We start from the raw sequence: 14,720 nt of genomic DNA, 5'->3' as shown, positions 1-14,720 counted from the left end.
AAGAGAAAGTGGGGTAAAGTTTATAAAGCATTTGGAAATCAAAAAGTATTTATAGAAATATCAATTTCCATGATTGTTTGTTATTTTGCTCATTTGTTTTTCTTCTTTAATCTTTCCCTTTCTCTCTTTTATCACTTTTGCATATTTTGAGATATATTAATTTGACAATTTGTATTTAGTGCATACAAAAGAATATCTTTTTTATCTTCCCCTTTTGAATCTATAGATAACATAGCTATTCTGGACCACACAGAAAGAAAAGTGGTCAGATTAATTTTATGATGGGGTATGCTTTAAGCTCTTTGTAAAAAATGGCATATTCATGCCAGTTTTTGCTATGCTTTCTCCCCATAAATGATTTCTTCTTGGTTCTTGAAGATTTGAAGGAGGATAAACTGAGGTACATCATGCTAAGAATGGAAAGGTTTTAAGTATGGATCCAGTAACATATTGTATATCTGTTATCTGATTACTATCCTTGATAAGTATGGAAAGAATCATCACTAGAATGATGGCCACCAGGAGACGAATTGTTTTGAACACAGAAACATAGGCATATTCCATTTATTTAAAGGACATTGCATTTTGAATTGATGGAGATATCACAGGACCCATGATTTAGCTGGATGGGACCTCAAAAGTCACATAGTTTTACACTCACTCCTCCCTTTATATCAAGAAAGAAGTTAAACTGCAATATATGACCTAAGGTCACATAGGTAATAAGAATCAGAAGTAGGATGTGAACCTTGGTGTCCAGACTCCAGAGAATGTGCTCTTTCCATTGTATCATCTTGTTTGCCTTTGGGCTTCCACTTCAGTAAAATCTTGGTTGCTTTGATGCAGTGATTTAGACATATTACTATGATGTTATATTTTATGGCTAGTTGACTTGTTGAGAAGCAAAAAACTAGATGCTCTGGAAAAGGATCTTTTAACTTTTATTGGACACCTATCATACAAAGGATAAGAAAGGGATATTATTATTTGGCTAAATTATGATGCTCAATAAGCTGTCTGATGGTATGGGGGTAGACCACCAGAGATATGAGAATGTAAAAGAAGACAGCTGAAAATGGAAAAAGAAAAATGAGGAAGCACAGAAATTGGAAAAATCAGCCAGTAATGGAGATGTTCAGATTTAGAGACAAATGGCTTCAGAGGACAGAAGATAGGATTTGAGTCAGGAAACTGGAGTGATTTAATGATAAGATAGAATCATTGTTTGCTGGGATGACTTCTTGCTCTTCTTGAAATGAAAAAACTCTCCTGGATTAAATTGCAAATGTCAACTATAGTAATACATGGTTCATAATTAGCCTGTGAGGCTTTCACGTCTTTCATCTGTCCAGTAGCTCATGAATCTCTTGGGAGAATTATCTTTAAAATGTATCCCCCAGATACTCTGACTTCCATCCTAAGGTGGAAATCTCCAAGCTTTTAGCTGGAGCCAGATGCTCATCCAACAGCAAGACTCCCCCAGGGATTCAGGAATTCTGGAGGAGGAAGAGGAGGAAGAGAAGTGATGGTGGTAGTGATATGATAATAGTGGTGGTGTTGATTGGTGGTGGTAGTGATAATGATGATGGTGGTTGGTGGTAATGGGGCAGTGGCAGAAGTATATAACATGATCCAGAAAGTTGCAGTTTATGCTATTAATAAACACAACAATAGTGGTTGTGGTGTCTTTTCAGTTTTATCTGACTTTATCTATAAAGTTCTGTAGATAGTATTTGCTTGGCAAAGATAAATGGAATGCTTTGCTATTTCCTTCTCCAGTGGCAAACATAAGTTAAGTCTTGCCTAAGGTCACACAGAATGTTTCTGAGGCTGGTTTTGAACTCAGGTCTTCTTGACACTAAACTCAACATTCTACCCAATGCACTGCCTAGCTGCTTCCGCAAAATGAATTATTAAAAAAAAAAAAAGTAGATGTTGTTTTTCTTTTGTGTAGGCCTGAAGATTATCAATTAACTGTTGCCAAAGTTATAACTAAACATTCCAGAACTCGGACAGAACAAGTTCCACCAAATGGTCCCAGAACAAAGAGTTTGCCAAGGTATTTTAAGATCAATGTTCGAGAACAGATTCTTTAAGGAAATCAAGAGACCTTCAAATTCAGGGGATAGGAGCCCAAAGAAGGAGAAACCTAAAGACATCTAGAAATTGTTAGAGATTCCAGTGGCATCTTGAAACTGCTGCTAGGGAAGTTACTCCTGGAGGAGGGAATAGGATGGTAATAGTGGTGATGGTGGTGGTAGTAGTAGTAGTAATAATAGGAGTAAGAGGAGGAGGAGAAGAAGTGGTAGTGGTAGTGATAGTAGTAGTAGTGACAATAGTAGTAGTAGTAGTAGTGGTGGTAGTGGTGATGGTAGTAGTAATGGTGTGGTGATGGTAGTACTAGTAGTAGTAGTAGTGGTGGTGGTGGTGGTAATAGTAAGAAGAGGAGAAGAAGGAGGAAGAGAAAGAAGAAAGAGGAGGATGAAGAAGAGGAAAAGTAGAAGGAAGAGGAGTAACATAGAACTTTAAAGTGTGTCAAGGTAGTAATGAACTGAATCAGCTATGCCCAGAAAAAGAACTCTGGGAGATGACTAAAAACCATTACATTGAATTCCCAATCCCTATATTTATGCACACCTGCATTTTTGATTTCCTTCACAAGCTAATTGTACAATATTTCAGAGTCTGATTCTTTTTGTACAGCACAATAACGTTTTGGTCATGTATACTTATTGTGTATCTAATTTATATTTTAATATATAACATCTACTGGTCATCCTGCCATCTAGGGGAGGGGGTGGGGGGTAAGAGGTGAAAAGTTGGAACAAGAGGTTTGGCAATTGTTAATGCTGTAAAGTTACCCATGCATATATCCTGTAAATAAAAGGCTATTAAATTAAAAAAAAAAACAAATACCCCCCCTCAAAAGCACAAGCTTAGACTCCCAGATGTGGAGCTGGAGGACATGAGAAATGGTAATCTATTTTAATTCCCTCATTTTACAAATGAGGAATCAAGGCCTATAGAGGTTAAATAATTTTTATTAAAGATTTTTATTTTCAAAACATATACATGGATATTTTTCAACATTCACCCTTGCAAAACCTTGTGTTCCAAATTTTTTCCTTCCCTTTCCATCACTCCCTCCCTTAGATGGCAACTAATCTAGTATATGTTAGACATGTGCAATTCTTTTATACATATTTCTACAAATATCATGCTGCACAAGAAAAATCAGATCAAAAAGGAGAAAAATGAGAAATTAAGCAAACAACAACAAAAAGAGTGAAAATACTATGTTGTGATCCAACTCAGTTCCCATAGTCCTCCCTCAAGGTTAAATCATTTCCTCAAAGTCATACAGGATGACAATATTACTGTGCTGAAGTTTTTATCTCCATCATTGTTTTGCCCAGAGTCATTTTGGTCCTACTCCTGGTCAGACACAAACTGATTTCCTATTCTCATTTTGTATCACATCCTTCTTTCCTTTTGTGTCTTTATTTCCTTTCACTTGCATTCTATGGAATGCTCCTGGCATCGGGCTATCACAGAATAAACTCTTTCCAATGTCTCTTTCTTCCCAGGAGGCAAGAATCAATCAATAAATGATAATAAACAACAACAACAACAAAAAAAAATAAAGTGTGTCAAGGTTCTTCAACCTTATGAATGTTATCTCATTTGAACCAAAAACAAAAACTCTATGAGATAGTTACTAAGGTGCTGTAGTTCATTCTTCATTCTTGAAAATGACCAATAACATCATGAGGATGATATCCTTTTATAATATATGTTGGATGTTAAGTGGAGCAGAGCTGCTTCACTCTCTCAGAATCAGTGACAAAAAAAAAAAAATCCAGTGACAAAAGTCAAGAAGATTGCCAACGCAGGATGCAGTGAGAAACCATGACCTTTCTAATTGAAAGTGTTTTCTAGGTCTCTGTATGTCTGAAGCGACACTCATTCAATGCCTATGGATTAGATAAGAATTGAGACAAAAGATGGGCCAGTTACCATCTTGAAAGTGTGATTGGGGTGGGGAAGACCAGAGGTCTGACCATTTCAAAGAGAAAACAATTGCTATTTATACTAATTCTCAGACATCAAAACCTATACCAAGAGCAACAGAAGCTTGAGCTGGAGCTATTATTGGCCATTTGATGAAACTCAAATTAATTTGGGTTTAAAAGGTTATCAAGTAACTCCATTTGAATTACAATGGATTTATTATTAAAACTTATTTTTTCAGAGTTCTATTTCAAGATATAAATGAAAACTACACAGGATAAAAAAGTAAGTTGTCCCAACTTTTTGAAAATAAAGGGGGGGAAAAGTAATTATTTGATTAAAAAAATTAAAGTATTGTTATCCCTATTTTATAAGTGGGAAAACAATTGCAGAGAGGCTATAACTTGCCTCATGGTTATACAATTAACGACAACTCCTCCTTCTCCTACAATAATAATAATAATGAACATTTTTACAGAGCATACCAAGCAGTGTGCTAATTGTTTTACAGTTATTATCGTATTTGGTCCTCACGGCAACTTTAAGGAATAGGTGCTATTATACTCCTCATTTACTGATGAGGAAACTGAGGCACGTAGAGGTTAAGTAACTTACTCGGGATTACATAGTACTAGGTATCTGAGACTGAATTTGAACCCAGGTCTTCTTGACTCCAGATGTGTAGTACTCCACTGCAACTGGATCACTCAAGAGGTATTAACCTGAATCCAACTCTTCCTGACTCCAGCTGCAGTACCTTATCAAATGTAACCAGGAGTTGGTCCAATCCTGTACTGAGAATCAGAGATAATAATTGGACATCCTAAAGGGTACAAACCAAAAGAAACCCACATAGCTGACCATCTTTGGAGAATTTATAGAAAGCTACAAACAAGAATCAAGAGCAAAGGGGAAGAGGAGATTACAGAGTCTATATGTAGAGAGAATACCTCCAGGAACAAGAACCTGAAGCAACCCAAGTATCAAAGTTAATTAAAACTGATGTATTTCTAGTCTACAGAACACAATCTACTCCCACATTATGATTAAACTGGGCTTACCAATCTGATTCCAGTGTCGGTTGCTTATTTGCTTCTTTTATCTGTCCAAGCATTTGACTTAAGTAAATTCAGGTGTGATCACAAACTGTAGGACAACACTGTTATTGACATTTCCCTGGAAGCCATAAAAGGAGAAAGATAACGTTCAAGCTTTCTTTACAAATTTACCTCTTTCTTTCTTTCTTTTCTTTCTTTTTTTTTTTTTTTCAGAGATCCCATTGAGAATCTTTTGATTTGGAGTGAATGTGTATAACTAAAATTTGATAGTTTGATTAGTTTGCTGTCATGTAAATGGTCAATTTCTTCTGCTCCCTTCTAGTGGGAAAGACGCTGATAATGTCTGTTCAGTAAATGTGTAAAAAACCTCAGACAAGCCATTTTTATTTATGAAGTGGTTTCTGCTACTTGGGGCCATTTGGTGACCAGACATTGACCTTTGTCCTTTTACTGTGGGACAATGGAGCATATTGTCAGGTGCTATGGCACAGTTTGGGTGTGCAGACATTCTGGGCTTTAATTATTGTGGATAAACTTGATGCCAAGTTTGGAATAAAATGCTGATGGCTCAGTAACTTAGGCAACGAATCAATAGAGAGAGCTGCATGTTTGGAGGCCAGGAAAGCCACAGTATCTGTCCATTCTTGTATCTAATTAAAGTCTGTGGAGGTGAACTTCTTAGGTTAGACACTCTCCTCGTTTATTTGAAGGACTTGTTCTAACTATATTAACTGCTCTTACATGTCACTTCAACATATTAAAAATAACTTTTGCCCCTATTTTCCCCCTTGGGACATTTGGGCAAATGAGCACAAAAATATAGGCAAGATTTTTTGTGTTTATGTTTAATTTATAATTTTAGGTGGTGGCTCAACTATAATTTTTAAAACCTCCAGGATAAAATAGATTTTAAAAATAAAAGACTTTTTCTCAGGCCATGAACTTCTGTCTTATGTGTGTGTATTGTCAAATGCAGTCTGAAACCCAGTCTTGTAACTGTTTCATTATTAGCCTCAAGTTATTGGATTGTTTATTGTTCCTCTTGAGAAGATTGTGGTGTATAGTGGAGCTGGCAGAAATCCCTAATAATGGTTGGTTCTGAGGACAGCTCTAAGTAACTCTTCATCATTATGCCATCACCCAGTGGAACTCTGATTGGAAATGAACTTGTTAAACACATATACATACACAGGGAGGGAAGGAGAGAGAGAAAGACAGAGAGAGACAGAGACACAGACACAGAGACACAGAAAGAGACACAGAGACAGAGAGAAACAGTATGCTTAATAATCTGGGAAAGGCTGAATGGATAGTAGCCCATGAACAGCAAAGAATGTGGTTATGATTGTACCACAATCTACCCTAAGAAATGACAAATATGAAGACCACAACAAAATTTGGGAAGTCTTTAGTGAATTGGTAGTATGCATACTTATTGAAAGTATTTTTAATAGTGTTTTAATAAAACAGTAATAAAATGCTCCCAACACACATAAAAGAAAAAAAAGAGATTAGGAGACATCATTGTTATTTTTTTTAAATAGACATGTTGATTTGTTTAAAATACAGTATTAAAAAGCTTGAAATCTCTGATTTTCTGAGCCATAATTCTCTCCCCCCATTTTCTTTATTTGTGTGATAGGGAATTTTTTTATAGTTCCTTAGAAATTTTAGAAATTCAGAATAAAACTTGTTTGTATTTTTTTTTTCCTAATGGACCTGCAGCCATCCACAAATATTGATTTTCTTACCCCAATGCCCCAAGGCTCCCTCATTCTAGCCCCAAATAATGGGCCATTCATTACAATAATTCTTTCTCTAAACCCTAAATGATGGCTCCTCCATTATTGCTTCTATCACTACTGGAGGGAGAGGAATGTTGGAGATTGGAGAGGGATGTTGGAGACTGGACAGGAACAGAGAAGTTAATAGTACCTAGCTGTCATTGTTACTGTTCTATTGGAGCCTGGTATTGGATTACATTTTTAAGGGATGCCTCTGGATGGAGAAGTTTATATTTGGCCACCTTGACCCAGAGTAAGCAGGTACCTTCAAATCACCCTAACTGATGAAAGGATTCTTTATGTGAAGTTGTTATTACTCTCACATATCATACCTCTTTAATTAGATGAATACAGATAATTTATTGAGGAGCAGCAGCAGCAGCAGCAGTGTGCTGCTATGGAGATTTGGCTCAAAAAGACTTGTTTAGGGTGTTAACCCACAGCATGCCTTTTGGAAATAGTGTTTACACTTAACACTACTGTGGTTTTCTACCCACAGACCTAAAGAAACTCAGAGGATGAGGATGACTGAACTGTCACCAAACCAGGATCTAATTTTAAAGCTAAATCTTTTTGTTATACTTCTAAAGACAAGATATTTTCCTGAGCCTTTTATTTTAAAAAAATAGCTAGATTTAGATATATAAACGTGTGTGTGTGTGTGTGTGTGTGTGTGTGTGTGTGTGTGAAATTAGCAAAACATTTCTCAAAAACAAAATTGAGGGCAAAAGAGAAAGAATGAATAGAAATGTGTTGCTCAGTAAAACAAGTTCCTGAATATCCAATGTTAAGATGCTATACCCTAGCAACAAAGGAACTTTCTGGCAGGGAGTGAGAGAGAAGATATATGTTCTTGGGAGACATCCCCACATGGGAGGAATATGATGATGGACAGATATTTGGTGGTACACTTTAAGGTTGATTCTATAATGCACCTTTGTGGTCATACAGAAAACTAATTGTTTTGTGCTTTTTCTCCTGTAGTTAGTATTAAAGGAGATATCTAGTGAACTAAACAATTACTTAGTATCATAGGTGAAGAGCCAAAACCCATCAAGCAATCACGAGGCCTCCAAATTATGTGAATGTGAACCTGGAATTATAGAATGGATCAATGAGCCCAGCTCAGATCCTTCAGGAAAGTCATTTCCAAATAGTCATTGAAGTATTCTTAAGTCTTGTCAATTCTATGTCCATAACATCTATTAATAGAATTCCTTTGCTCTACTCACACAGCTATCACCTTAGTTCTGGTTCTCATCACTTCTCACCTAGATTATTGCAAAGTCTTCCTAATCAATCTTTATACTTCAAGTCTCTCCTCTGGTTACCAAAGTGATTTTGTGTAGTGTATCTCTGATTATTTCATTCACCTCTTCATTAAATTCTAATGATTCTCTATTGCTTCCAGGATAAAATAGAAATGCCTCTACTTGGATTTGAAAGTCCTTGCCTATTTTTTAACTTTATTGTACATGCATGTGTATGCAGTACATGACTGCCCCTCTGGCACTCTGAGGTCCAGCCAGACTATCCTTTGCTCCTCACACACCATACTTCATCTTCAATTTCCATACTTTTATGCTAGCCATCCCCTATGTCTGGAATTCTTTTTTTCATCTCTGTTTCATAAAATCCCTCTTTCCTTTCATGATACATTCAAGCATGATCTTCTATATGAAGCTTTTTTTGATCCCCCTAATTGCTAGTTATTTCACTGCTATACTCTTGTATTTAGATTTATTCTCTTTATAGTTCTTATATAAATACACATTTATGCATGTACTAATTATCTTCCCTGTTAAAATCTAAAGTCCTTGTATATAAGAATTACTTAATTCATTGTGTGTGTTTCCCTATTTTATAACACAAAGCCTGGAAAGTAAAAGGTGGTTAATACTAAGTGATTAGTTATTTACTTTTTTTCTTCATTTCTGTCCACTTTTACAGTTCTTATGATCAAATTTTCTCTGTCCCTTTGTGTTCTCTTTGTACTTCTTCTGGAATGACTTTCTTCTTTAGAACTTTTATCTTGGGGTTCTGTTGACCAATATTGCTTCCACATTCTATTAGGAGTTTTTCCTTTTCTTCTCATGTTAATAGCTTTATTTTTTTTTTAATTAAAACTTTGTGTCTGACTCCTTTTACAATCTTGGCATGGGCAGCTAAACCCAATTTCTGATTCTCATTGTCATCCCGGAATGGGAAACTATTGTACAAGAGTTGGGATCTGTCCCTCCTACAGTCCAGATGCCCCTGCTCTGACACAGTTCTAGATACAGTGATTAAGTACTAGTCCTAATTACAATAATGGCTGACATTTATATAGTATTTACTGTATGTCAGGCACTGAACTAAGTGATTCATTTGATCTTCTAAGTCACCTCTTCTACTTCCTATTGTAAATAAAGCCTGAGGCCAGGTCTTATGTCCTTTTTAAAACCTAGTGCTGGATCCAGTCTCCTGATTTGGCCACCGTGAGGCTGTTGCTCTGTTTCAAGCCCTATTCCCTGGTGTAGTATCTCATCCTGCCTCTGCCCACAAAAATTATAGATTTTGAGATTTAGCCATCTCCTGGGAAAGTCTTGAAGGGAATGGAGAAACTTATTTATGTTTCTCTTTGGTGTTAAGCTTTCTCCTTTGTAGAAGGAGAATCATGCTTAAAGGGTGCTGAACTTGTCTGAAACCTTTCATCATTGCTGGAATTCTGTGTCATCATTTGGCATCATTATCTTGATCAAAATAGACATATGTGTGTGTGTGTGTGTGTGTAAGTATATATAAAATCAGGCTTATGGGATCACGAGGAGTCAAAACACAACTGATATCTGTTTGACTCTTCATGATCCCATCAGCCTGATTTGCATTTCCTTCTCCATCTCATTTTATATTTGAGGAAACTGAGGCAAACAGAATTAAAGATTAAGTGACAAGACCAGAGTCACACAGCTAGTCTGTGTAGACTCCCCAGTCTTCCCTGTATTTCTTCTACAATCTAGTCTTGTGCACTAGTATTTAAATAAAATGACCATTTTCAAAAATCTTTTTACTGGAATGGTCTGTTGTAGTAGAAAGTCCAATAGATTAGAAATCAGAGAATCTGGATTTGAATCCTATCAACTTTTCTTCTATCAAGTGTTGGGATTTGAGTAGACAGATAAATTTATAAGGACTAGAATGAAACTTAGTATCAGCTTAAGCAACTAGCCTTATACCTTGTAGCTCTGGCCCCTCTAGTTTATCAGATAAGGAGGTGAAAGCAAAAGAAATTGTGACTTGTTTCACATTTCTTATAATAGAATAGTTATTGACAGAGCCAGGGATAGAACAGAAGTCTCCTGATTTTTGGTCTCTGCTCTTTCTACTTTTCTCACTTTCCTGTAACTCTCAAAATATAAAGATATTACTGTATTTGTAAGCTCTTTGATGGCAGCCCTTGTAATCTTATTTATCTAAAGGGGAGCATAGAATAAAGGAGAGAGTACAAATCAGGACAGACATGAATTTGAATCCTATCTCCAATACTTATTAGACTGTGGACATATGAATATAATATCTTCTATTATTATATATGTTTTCTTGAAATGAAATTTTATTGTTACATATTTTGAATCTTTCCTGATGTTCCATTTAGTAAAAAAAAATTTAAATGTGACTAATTTATAGTTTTATTAATAAGAGTTGGCTACTGTAGCCATAATTGTTCCTTCTTTACCTATTATTACTATTTAATAGAAGAGGTAACTGAACTCCAGAAAGTTTAAGATATTTGCTAAGGCTCACAAGGGTACTAAATAATTCTCAAATCTTTATATTTCAAATCTAGTTTCCTTGTTACTCTGGGAATATAAATAGATAGTATGGCATACATATAAACCAAGCAAGCAGTCAGATAAGGGAAAAATAGACAAGAAGAGTGGACAAATAGGAGAGCAGGCAAGTATTGAAAGGCAAACTACAGTCTGGATAATAAAGGAGACTCAGGGAGAAAAAAGGAACTTGATGCTCAGAACCAATCCCTAAATGTGGGCAACATGCTACATCTCAGTAGCCACATCTGAGATCCTATCAGTTTGGAACCAGATTATAAACCAAGAGGCCTATTGATTCCATAACTAAGAGCTAGGATGTTTAAACAATAAAGTACTATAAATTTTATTTTAAATCAGTAGTTGCAGTTATTCTTTACTGAGAAAAGATTAAGATTTTTCACTGTTGTATTCTTGGTAGAATTGAAAGTGAATCAATTAGTCATCTTTGGTGTTCTCATTTTAGTCATGTCTGATTCTTCATGACCCTATTTGGGGTTTCCTTAACAGAGATACTGGAGCGATCTGCCATTTCCTTCTTCAGCTATTTTGACAGATGAGGAAACTGAGGCAAACTTGCCCATGATCAGATAGCTAATAAGTGTCTTTGGCCAGATTTTAACTCATCAAGATGCATCTTCCTGACTCCAGGTCTGGCATGCTATCTATTATCCCACCTAGCTGCCTTTTAGCTATCTAGAAACATGCATTTATTGAGTGCCTACTATATTCAGTGCCAACCTTTGCATGTGATATAGAAGTATGATATGGCTTTGACCTCAGGATCTCAATAGGCCTTCAGAAGGGGGAGACTGATGAGTGTGCCTAGATAATTGGGGAAGATTTTATAAAAGGGATGAGTTTGCTTTGAAGAATGGATTTAATTTGAAAAGGTAAAATAAGTGGAGTGTAATAGAAATGTAACCACCTATATCTAATATGTTAATGGCAGTACTAATAGCTGCATTTAAAGTTTGCAAAGGACATTTATATCTGTTATCTCAAATTCTGAGGAAGAAGGTATTATTATTCCTATTTTATAGATAAGGAAAGGAAAGTTAAGTGATTTGCACAAACACATGCAACTAGGAAGTGTCAAAACCAGGACTAGAATACAGATCCTTTCTAATTCTAGTCTTGCATTGATGAAGCAGCCAACTTGTTGGAAATTTATTTTTTTAAAGTGATCTGATAACTTAGACTCTTTCTGAATCTATTTTATCTCCTTTTGAGTGTTTAACAAGGATTCCTTGACCCTGATCTGGGCTGATGTTAGCTTTCTGATCTTATTCTTCTAAGGATTCATATTAATAACTTCATGACAAATGGTGTACTTTAAGACAGATTGTTTTATTTTATGCCTGGTAACTTTCCTTCAGTCCTTAGTCCTGGTCTGAGTTTAAGGGATGGTCCTGTGCAGCTCAAATAGCCTCTGGGAATTTCACTGTCCTGTATCAAATGGGAGCAATGCTATGATCTGTATCCAGGGAGTCTGTTGGCTTAAAAACACCACAGTGTGGGGGAATGCAGGATTGGGTAATTGGTTTTTACAAAAGGCTTTGAAAGCCTCCAGTGCATTGCACTGGGTATAACATGAACCCAGCATGTTAGAGACCCAGTATACGTGAGCAAAATCTCATTACTGTAGTTGTGGAGTCCTGACAGCAGTTTTGGCAAGTAGTCTATGACATGCCCGAGCACATTCCCTACCCTGAAGATGTGCTAGCTCAGGGCCAGAGTCAAGTCTCTGTCTTTTCTTCAGCCCCATCCTAATCTGTGTCACTTGTCTAAGTGTAGTGCTCCTTTGATCATTTAGGACATCAGCAGCATGAGGGGTGCTGTTACAGAATAGGGGGCTGGGCAACAAAAGCTGATTTGGACCCTAAGGGACAGCAACAGAGCAGGGATTTCATTTCACTTGTGAGCACATTATACCAGCTTTATAGGTCTGTGATGAATTCATCTTTCAATATTTTCATTCAATATTTTAGAAAAATGTCCTAATGACATATGAAACAATTACTATAAATCTCAAGACTCTAATTATTTCTATTTAGTTTTTTGAGAATATTTCTAATGTTTAGAGGGTTCTCAGGAAGACAAATGACAAAAATGAGAAAAAAAAAGACTTTCTCTTAATTTGTTTACCCAAAAATCATAAAAGTTGATTTGTCATGTGTATATACACACATAAATATTTATATGTATATAGATATAGCTATACACACATACATGTATGTAGACATAGATAATTTTAACTAGCATTTATCTAGTGCTTTAAGGTTTGTAAAGTACATTCCACAATAATGTCATTTTATTACATTATATATAAAAGCATATGAGATGAGGTATAGTGTAATGGATAAGGAGCTAGCTTTGGAGTTAGTGAGACCTTGTTTTAAGCCCAACTTTACCATATTCTAGTTATGGGACCCTGGACTCTGCCCAAGCCCCTTTGTTCTACAAATCTGACCTGGGCAATTATCGACTGTAACTCTTTGCCTGGAGTTGATAACATTAATGAAATCATAAGTTTGATCAGAAATTTTTAAAAATTCACATATATATTTGCTATACCTTCATTTATCTTTTTAATCTTCTACTCTTTCCCCACATCTGCTCTAGTCTAAATGTTCCAAGAGATTAGGATGTCTAATTTATCCTCTGTGCTGTCAAAGTGTTTAAAATCAATCATATATTCAGTTGGTATCTAGTAAATGCATTTTGTTACTCTTATCCAGAGAAAGAGGAAAGGAAGGTTTTAAGGATTAATCTGTTAGGATGCATCTGTCTTTTACTCAGTCACCATTTTGGCTAATGTTAATTTTCAATTTTGGTTTGTCTTTTTTCCTCTTATAAAATATATATATAGTCTTATAAACAAAATTATATTTAATTTTAAAATTAAAAACATTTCTGACAACATTAAATTAAAATGTAATTATATATAATTTTTAAAAGACATAGCTCTGTGAATATATTTTAGAATGAAACAATACCAGTCGGTCAATGAAAATTTATAAGGTACATACAATGTATCAGATACTCTGTTATGATATCCTATATATTGATGTGGGAAGAGTGTCACCCCAATATTAACTCCCTAATTAAATTAATGTCCTTGAAGGCATGAGGGTGAGAGGCTTGATTTATGTGATAGAGGAAAGTGAAGTAGATTAGAATTAGAACAAAAAAGGATCTTTTTCAAATGACAATTGGATGGATATGTTCAGAGATGAAGCCCGAGATAAGGTTTGGATATATTTTGTTGCCATTGTTAAAACACATCAGAAGTGGATAAAGCTCTAGGCCTGTGATCAGAAAGACCTGAGTTAAAATTCAGATTTATTTAATTTACTAGCTGTTTGACTGTGGACTAGCACTTAACCTCAATTTTCTCACCTGGGAAAAGGGGGATAATAATGGCATCTACTTGAAAAGGTTGTTAAAGAGAATCAAACAAGATAATACTGTAAAGTGCTTAGCACAGTATTGGTACAGAGTAAGTACTTAATAAATGCTTGTTCTTTTCCCCTCTTGAAGGAATGAAAGTAAAACATTCACTCTTAAAAGACAAAGCAAAAAAGATCTTTCATATATATCTTACCAGATTAAGAAGGTGGATAAGGGTAAAATCCCCCGGAACTCCATACAATCATGAGATTCACTCAGAAAAGTTGATCCTCCATGTTCTCAGAAACAGAAAGGCTACTGATGAAGACTATATGTTCAAATTCAGAGTGGGCACTGTAATGTTCTGAAATCTGCTATCATAAAGATTGTAGTCAGTACATTTACTTAATAAGAAATGGAATAAAATCCACATTTTGAATTTTAGTGATTATAGAGTTGAACCTGGTATCAGTAACACTTGGATTCAGATCTGACTAGTAGTAATGACTCTTGGCTAGTCACTTACTCTCTCTGAGTCTCATTTATTTTATCTGTTAAATGATCAAATTATCAGTTGTATACTGGAACCAGCTCCTAAAAGCTTATTGTTATTAGTCAGTGTGAGCATTTACACTTCAGAAATCAGCAAACACTATAAATCAACT

At 35.5% G+C, this 14,720-nt stretch overlaps 1 long non-coding RNA gene across 11 annotated transcripts in view; it reads left to right on the top strand.

The window, feature by feature from the left end:
* LOC116421439 overlaps positions 1 to 14,720 on the top strand; it is a 635,315-nt gene that overhangs the window by 532,042 nt on the left and 88,553 nt on the right. For 6 of the 11 annotated variants that reach the window (XR_004231804.1, XR_004231808.1, XR_004231806.1 and 3 more), the window contains one exon: positions 4,253 to 7,511. The exons of 4 other annotated variants lie outside the window; for them this stretch is intronic. This is a non-coding gene — a long non-coding RNA (uncharacterized LOC116421439). One more of the 11 variants, XR_004231801.1, reaches the window with a different exon arrangement.

Source organism: Sarcophilus harrisii, chromosome 2, assembly GCF_902635505.1.
Source record: "Sarcophilus harrisii chromosome 2, mSarHar1.11, whole genome shotgun sequence".
NCBI classification, from domain to species: Eukaryota; Metazoa; Chordata; class Mammalia; order Dasyuromorphia; family Dasyuridae; genus Sarcophilus; species Sarcophilus harrisii.
This window is presented reverse-complemented; position numbering and strand designations above follow the sequence as displayed.